This window comes from Myotis lucifugus, unplaced genomic scaffold (genome assembly GCF_000147115.1).
Source record: "Myotis lucifugus unplaced genomic scaffold, Myoluc2.0 scaffold_117, whole genome shotgun sequence".
Classification (NCBI taxonomy): domain Eukaryota; kingdom Metazoa; phylum Chordata; class Mammalia; order Chiroptera; family Vespertilionidae; genus Myotis; species Myotis lucifugus.
Window position 1 is genome coordinate 3,283,963 of NW_005871165.1, and position 8,491 is coordinate 3,292,453.

Sequence of the window (8,491 nt, forward strand, 5' to 3'; positions counted from 1 at the left end):
GGCCTGTGATGGCAGTCCTGACTGCGTGGTTAGAGAATTAAAGCCTGGTTTTAGAGACCATGAATACCCTCTCTGAAATAGAAGCCTTCTTCCACATCCTCTATCTCTTCATTCTAGGACCTGACCAAAAACAAAAACAAAAAACCTCCCCCCGCCCCCCCCCAGATGTTCTAAATTACCATCCCAGCGGCCAGAGGGAGAGAAAGAGACAGAACCGTGGCCTGTCCATAGCCATGGGCCAGGTCTGACCAAAGGCTGCTCGCACTCCTCAGTGTACGCAGGAATGTCAGATTAATTTCCAGGCGGCTGTGTCCACGATTATTCAGAGAGAACCTCCAGGCACCTCTGAACCCCAGGGGCCTCTGCTTCTGATTTACACGTGAACTTTCCAGCCTTGCCTACAGCCTGTCCGAGAGGGCACGCCTCTGCCCGGGCTCTGAGCCTGAACTGCCTGCCTCCGCCTCTGCAGCCCCTTCGTCCGCAGTAACGTCAGTCCTTCCAGAAAGGCTACATCTCGCCCTCCACTTGATGTACAAACACACAAAACTCCAGGCAACGCACCGTTGTCTTTCCCACCTGGCCAAGCTGCCGTGACACGGACTCCGTGCCCGGGGCCCAGCAGCAGCAGACTCTCCTCCTGCCCTGGCTGGTGTGGCTCAGTGGATAGAGCGTCAGCCTGCAGACTGAAGGGTCCCGGGTTCAATTCCGGTCAAGGGCACATGCCCGGGTAGCGGGCTCGATTTCCAGTGGAGGGCGTACAGGAGGCAGCCAATCAATAATTCTCTCTCATTGATGTTTCTCTCTCTCCCTTCCTCTCTGAAATCAATAAAAATATATATATTTTAAAAAGTCTCATCCTCCCTCCTCCTCTGCTTCCTCCTCCTCCTTCTTTTGCCAGCAATGGCCTAATAAACCCTTTCTTTTAAAAGGACATTCAGCCATGAAAGTTCAATTTTTTGTTTAACAGACCTTATAAATGGACTTGGCCTGCAGGAGGAGGTGTGACGGTTAGGCTGTAGGAAGAACCTCCTGATACTCACATTCCCGACAGGAATTAGGTTGGGACTCCAAAAGGAAAGGAGTGGAATCTCACTTCCCAGAGCCTTTAAGAGAGAAACCTTTCCTTAGGTTGGGAAGGGGCAGACCCGGTTGGGGAGAAGACTTGCCTCAAGTCCCACCACTACACTGGGCTTGGGAGGCAGGGCTCCCGGAGCTGGGACCGCTGAAGTTGGGCTGCTCTCATTCCTTTTGCAGCACGTTTATTGGGAACAATAGAAGAGTGAGCTATCCAAACTCTGGGTTTTCTCCCATCACATGCTGGCTGTGAAACCTCGGACGAGCACTGAGTCTTCTGTGCCTCAGTCTTCTCACCTGTCAAACGGCTATCACATCAGCACCTGCCTCCTGGGTGATGCGGGCATCACGCTCCCAAATGGGGCCGAAGCCCAGGGAATCATGAGGCTGGAGTAGAGCGATGTCTAGTGGCATGCCGGCCCTTCCTCCCTCTGCTCTCAGCACACTGTGAGAGGGTGAGAACGTGTCCCAGGGGAGAGTGGAGGAGCGGCCTTTGTCCTTCCTGTCCCCGTTTCAGGTATGGGAGGGCAAAGTGAACTGGTCACCGCCACAGGCCAGTGAGGCCTAAGGTTGCTGTGCCCACCAGGCTGGATTCAGACCTCTGCATCCCATTCCTCCATGTCACTTTTTCTCCCATTCCTCTCTCCCCCACCTCGACTCTGCACATTTCCAGCTCCTTTCGAAGGAGTTCTTCCCTAAAACCACAGCTTTGAGTTCCTGCTCTAGAAACATGTATAGATACTGGAAAAACCTGGGTGGCCTAGTCTTATGGTGGCTGGGTCTCTCCTGCTCAGTTCCTCCTGTCTCCCGAGGGGGGGGGGGGGGGGAGGGCAAAGAGCCAAACTATTGGTATATCTATCTTTGGCCAAGGGCAGTCACAACCCTGTCCTTCTAATTCTGTCCACAAGGTGGCAGCAAAGTCCAGAGGTTCTATGGATGAGCCCCTATGAAATATTTTATTGCCCCCTTGCCCTCCATAGGTCCCCTTGTCTCTCCACAGGGCTCTGAAGCCCCCTTCCTTCTAGGGCAGCCTTTTCCTTTGGGCAGCACTAAGGAGCATGTTCCAGAATGCTTGGTGCCCCTTCCCCATCACAGAGCTGTGCCCACACTGATCCCTGAGCAACTGCCCCTCTCGCTTTTGGCTCCACCCCCAGCACACATTTAGTTGCTTTTCCACCTTCTGCTCATGCGAGGAAGATATTGATACCTTAGGGTGAAGAGACTCTTTTACCCAAGACCCGTACATACATGGGCCCATGGAGCTCATCCCACACTGGCCCTGAGATGGACATCAATGGTCCTTAGAAAAGAAGGGTGAGAGTAAGGTGCTGTCCAGACTAGGAGCTGGGGAGGTAGGTAGGAGCAGTAGTTAGATAGGGAGGGTGGTCGCTGGGAGATACTCACCCAATGGCTCCAGGGTAAGGACTGAAGAGGTGAAGTTGCCTTCAATGTCATGGGGGTTAAATGACATGACATTTTTTACCCGTTCCAGGGCAATGCTCATAACTTTACTGATGCCACATGCTAGCTGTGCATCTTAGTTTTGGCTGCTGCTGTAACAAATTACCAACTTAGAACACAAGCGATTGTATTATAGTTCTGGAGGTCAGAAGGCCAAAATGGATTGGCAAGGCTATGTTCTTCCTGGAAGCTCCTTGCCTTTTCTAGATTCCAGAGGCTGCCTATATCCCCACTCCCCCATCTTCAAGGCCAGAAGTGTAACATCTTCAGATGTTTCTGCTTTCTCACACCTCCTCCGACCCTTCTGCTTCCCTCTTTCCCTTTGTGATAATAATGGGCCCTCTCAGATCATCAGAATAATGTCCCATCTCAAGATCCTTAAATTAGTCACATTTATAAAGTCCCTTTTGCCTTGTAATGAAACACAGTCATAAGTTCCAGGATTTGGAAGTGGATAACTTTGGGGGGGAGGGGAAGGGGGGACACATCATTCTGTCTACTATTCTGAGATTTCGGGCAAGTTGCTTAACTTCTTTGTGCCTCAGTTTCCTCATCTATAAAATAGATACAATAACAGTTTCTGCTTTTATTCAATGAGCATGGAAAAAGCACCAAACATTTGGGAATGTTTTGAAAAGCAATCCAAGTAAAGGGTCTAGCACAATAGTTGGCAAACTCATTAGTCAACAGAGCCAAATATCAACAGTACAACGATTGAAATTTCTTTTGAGAGCCAAATTTTTTAAACTTAAACTATATAGGTAGGTACATTGTTATTAACTTAATTAGGGTACTCCTAAGGCTTAGGAAGAGCCACGCTCAAGGGGCCAAAGAGCCGCATGTGGCTCGCGAGCCGCAGTTTGCCGACCACGGGTCTAGCACAAAGTAAACACTTGATATATTTCAACTATGGTTCATCAATCATTGTTGCCAATTCAAGGCCAACAGGAACCTCCAATTTGGGATGCAGTGAAGAAGGAAACTTTATTCAATGCAAAATAGCTCAATTGTGACAGCACTGGCTGTGAGGCAGCGCTGGGGCAAGGTGGCCCAGGGCCAGGCCCTTCTCTGGCTGGACAGCTCTGCTGGGGCAGACATCTTTGGTGTTTCAGCACCAGCTTAGAATCCACACTCTTCCTTGGAAAGGAAAAATGCATTTAGAGCCCTAGAGGAGCTGACTTATATAGACAGAAGTCCCTGCTCCTGGTCCCTGATTGGTCTGTCCTCATGCAAATGAAGACTCAAAATCCTCACAGTTTGATTGGTCCAAAAGGCATTGTCCTGATTGGTCAGAATAGAGCCACTCTGATTGGTCAGTGAAGAAGCTGATTGGCCTATAGCTGCACAGCTTTGATTAGATGGGGAAAGCCTCAGACCTATTGGTTTAAATAGGATTTCAGGAACTGCTTTATAAGGCCTGGCTCTGATGGCAAAAACACAGTGCAGGCAGGCAAGTCAGTGCAGAGGCGGGCAGTTCAATGCTGGCTTCTCCCTGAAGTGCCGTTTGCCGGAGAGGCCTCTGTGTAGAAATGGCTGCTAGGCACTGTTTGTTTGTTTTCTATTTTTATTTATTTTTAAAAAATATATTTGTATTGATTTCAGAGAGAAGGGAAGAAGAATCAAATAGAGATAGAAACATCAATGATGAGAAAGAATCATCGATGGGCTGCCTCCCACACTGGAGATTGAGTCCACAACCATGAGGGCATGAGCCGTGACCTCCTGGTTCATAGGTCGACACTCAACCACTGAGACACACTGGCCAGGCTGTTTGTTTTTTGAACTGGAGCCCAGTTAGCCACTGGGAGCCCTCTTCCGTAGGTATCTTCTTCCTCAGGGTCCACAGGTTGCATCATTGCTCTTATGCATCAATAAAGAGGCTTCCTGCCTAGGCCCTGCACGGCAAAACTGAGATGTGGTCCATCTCACAGCCATCTAATTAGTACTATATGAGACAATTGTTTCTATTAGGCAACATTCATTTGTGCAATAGCATCAGGGTGATGAATACTGAGCTGCTTTATAACCTTAAGAGACGGGGGATATGAAAGCAGAAGCCTGGCGGCAATGAGTCCAGGACGCCAGCCTGGCAGGAGGTATAGCACCGGCTGGGCAGCCTGTCTCTTTCCTCTCTCTGCCCCACACCAAGGGCTGCCCATTCTCCTCCGGGGAGAGATGCTTGGCAGTGCTCAGGGCTTCCTGAGGCAAGAGGGGTCACGCAGAAGGGGTGCAGCATCACTTCCCTCGGAGCCTTTAATAGAGACACCGCGCCTGCTCCTCTGACTCCCCGTCTTTGCCTGGGGAAGTGGTGCGGGAGGAGAATGGACAGGAAAACCCATGGAGGCCCTTCCCAGCTCAAGGCCCAGGAAGTCCTGCCTGTCCATCCAAGTGACACTTAACCGTGGAGCAAGATGCCAGCTCTGGGCTCTGTCCCTTTCTCTTTGCTGACAGAGTCACCCCCTGCCCTTCTCACCTAAGGACTCATTTTTCTGGTTCTCACAAATGAAACTCAAATCTGCCATCTGGGTTTGTCATCAACCTAAAATTTCCACCAAGGGGTTCATTCCTCAAAAGTCTTCTGGCTGGGGTGGCTCCATTGGTTGGAGCGTCGTCCTGTACACAGAAGGGTTGCAGGCTCGACTCCAGGTCAGGGCACATACCAAGGTTGTGGGTTCAGTCCCTGAGTACGGCATGTTTCTCTCTCTCTCTCTCTCTCTCTCTCTCTCTCTCTCTCTCTCTCTCTCTCTCTCACATACACACAGTCTCTCTCCCTTTCTCTCTCAAATCATTTTTTAAGCCTTCTGAAGGTGAGTAGTGTTTCTCCTACTACCTTAGCCTCACCCACTACGTGCTCATTCAACACCCTCCCATGTCTTTACTCACAACAGTCACTAATTCATTTACTTGTTGTCAGGTGGTTTGTTTAACACCTGTCCTGGCTCCTGTTCTGTGAGTTCCCAGAGGCAGGCATGTCTCGCCCCATTCACCACTCAGTGCGGACATTAGGCCACGCCTTGCGTTTAGTGAGCAAATCAATGCATGAACGAGGGGGACGCGACCTTCACCCCGCAGAGAGAAGCCCTTCCCCCAGGTTCTTTCTCGAACCTGCTCCTCAGCCCCGCGGACACTGCCCGTGGGTGGGGGCGGGAGGAAGGCACGAGAGACCTGGGCACTGAGGGCCTGGGGAGCCCGGGGGCATGAGGAGGGCTCGGGGGCTGGGTGGCCACTGGAGCCCCTGGTGCCCCTTCCTCAGTGAACCGTCTCTGAAATCCTTTGAGAGAACAAATATCTCCCCCCAGAACGTCCGCATGTGCTGTAACTGTTTGGGGCTGAAGCTGCCCGTGTCGGGAGCTCCAGGCAGCTTCTTCCTCGGCTCTGTCTGCAGGGCCAGGGGCGCACCTGGGCCGGCCAGGCTCCTCACTTGTTGATGAAGGGGGTGGTGGTGTAGCTTCTACCTGAGTCCCATTTTCCTGGGATGACGCTATAATTTACCGTCCAGACCAGAGCATTTCTGTTCATCATCGCTCACGAACACCACGCTGTGCCCTGGGGCTGTCCCAGGCGAGCTGGGTGTATGGCCACCCTACCTTCTTAGGGTCTCCCTGGCCCCTCCCCTGGCCGAGTCCTACCCCAGCCGGTCAAGCCACCAGTGCCTCCGCCCCACAGATTCTAGAGTCAGGAGACCTCAGGCTGGGGCGGGGAGGCCTCAGTGCTGCCCTGTCCACTGTGGGGTCATGGTTTCCCCCTGAGCTTCACCTTGGAGGTCAGAGAATTTCCTGTGGGGTCACAGGTCAAAGGCTGCCTGTCTCAGCAGAGCTGTGTGGAGGGCCAGCTGGGCATCTGCAGTCCGGCCCCAGGAAGAGGGGTGAGCTGCTTCTGGGGCAGGAAGCAGGGCTGGGCAGGCCGAGGCAGGCAGGCCAGGCTCCGGGGCCACACCCACCGAGGGCATGGCTCTGGGGGCTCCCTCCGTGGGAGATGGAGGAGGAGGGTGGTGTGGGGTGCAGTGGGGACGGTCGCTGCTGGTGGAAGGGACAGGCCCCATGGGGTTGAACGCTGGCTCACCTGGGCTGGACTGACAGCAATGCCAGGTAAGCCATTGCCTTTGAGCTGTGCTTTCCATCAGGAACCCCCTTGGTGGAGGAGACCCACAAACACCGGTGGGTCCCCCGCAGAATAGAGAGGAGGTGCAATTGCGTTGCTAAGGGGACAGATGGATCTGGGTCTCCCCTAGCTTCCTGATCACCCCCTGGGGATCCCCACAGTTTGGGAGAAGAGCAGAAACCCCCTGGGGCCCGGTCATATCTAAGCAGTAGCCCCCATGAGGTGGGAAATGGGGGTGGGGTGAGAGGTCCAAGCCTGAACTGTGTTGTATGCTGGATTGGGGGCCCCACCCCCACCCGCCACCTGCATCCAGGCCCAGGAGGACAGGCTGCTGTGTTGGGACGTGCAGGTCGTGTGCGGCACAACCCCAGGGGCACCACTTCCGTGGACCCCAATGTGCCACCCAGAAGCTCTGGCCACGAGCCTTCGAACGTTAGTCCCTGTACCTAGAAGGTCACTCTGGCAAGTTTCCATGCAACCTACAAGACCCGCTTAGGTTTCGTCCTCTCCGAGTTCTGAGGGCCTCCTTCTCTGGGCAACCACCACGCCTTCACAGGCCTCTGTTCACAGCGTCCTGCACAGACACGCCACACCCGTGTCAGCTCTGTTCCCACTGCTCTCCTCGCAACCTTCCTCCTCCACCTTCCAGTACCCGGAACAGCGTCACTGAAGGAACAGCGTTGACTCAGCGGTCAGCTGGGAGGACCTGCAAGACCGCTGTGCACTCTTCGGCCGTAAAGAAGATGCCGGGGCCCAGGGAGGTAAAATCCCCAAACTGTGGGGATCCCCAGGGAGTGGTCAGGAAGCTAGGGGAGCCCCAGATCCATCTCTCCTTTTAGCCACGCAATTGCACAGTCACTCAGGTCTTTGTGGCAGTGATGGGAATGCGCTGGAGGCTCAGGCAGCGATCGGCCCCTCGGAGCTGGGGCCAGGGTGGGCTAGGAGGAAGAGCAATGGTACCTATTCTCAGAACACTTGGGAGCAGGGGCCCAAACCCTCTTTCTGGTAGGTCACCCCTCCTGTCCTCTTCTTCTCTCCTTTCATTTTTCCAACCATGGGTATTTTAAAGGCGATTTTGACTCTGCGATAATAAGAAACCAGCAATTATAAGGCTGTTTTACAAGTTTGCGGAAGCCCCTTTTATCTACTTTGCTTTAAATGGTTATATCTTTCATCCCTCGTTTTCAGGAATATAAAACTTTACAGCGTTTGCTGCAAACCTTCATACTTTGCAGTTTATTGTTCCCCGTGCAGATATATCTTTCCCATCAATACGACTTTCGTCTGTACAGTACTGGGCCTGGGCCCCGGCAGCTCTCCACGATGTCGTCGGTGGGACTTGGCCTAGAACACAGGGGACACACGGAGCCACTGGGCTGGTTGGCCACCCTCAGTCCCTGGTCCTCCGATCAGGCTGACCCAGCAGCTCTGCCAGGAAGGAGGTCATGGCCGGGCAGAGGGAGGCGGAAGGAGGGATCCCGGAGGGGATGGTGCCCACGTGCCTTGCGCCTTGTCTGAGGTTTGAGCCCCTGCAGACACTGGGAAGGGTGCCCTGGCTGCTCCCATCCTTGGGTAAGAAGTCCTCGCAGAACGTAGCTGGGACGCAGCAGCAATAAACTCAGCCAGAGCCCCGCGAGGCATGCCTGGAGCAGAGCACAAGCCAAGTTCATGGGCAGCCACGCCCCGGCCTTCCTGAGGCACTAGCCCAAGGGCCTCTCTGAGCAGAAGCCCTGTCAAGAATAGCCGTGGGAATGAGGGTCACACAGGCACTTCTGTCCCCAGGTGAATTCCTGGAGCTGGTTTTCTGTTTCTTAAATCTGATTGCTTGGGTCAAATGCAAAAATGGATAGCACTC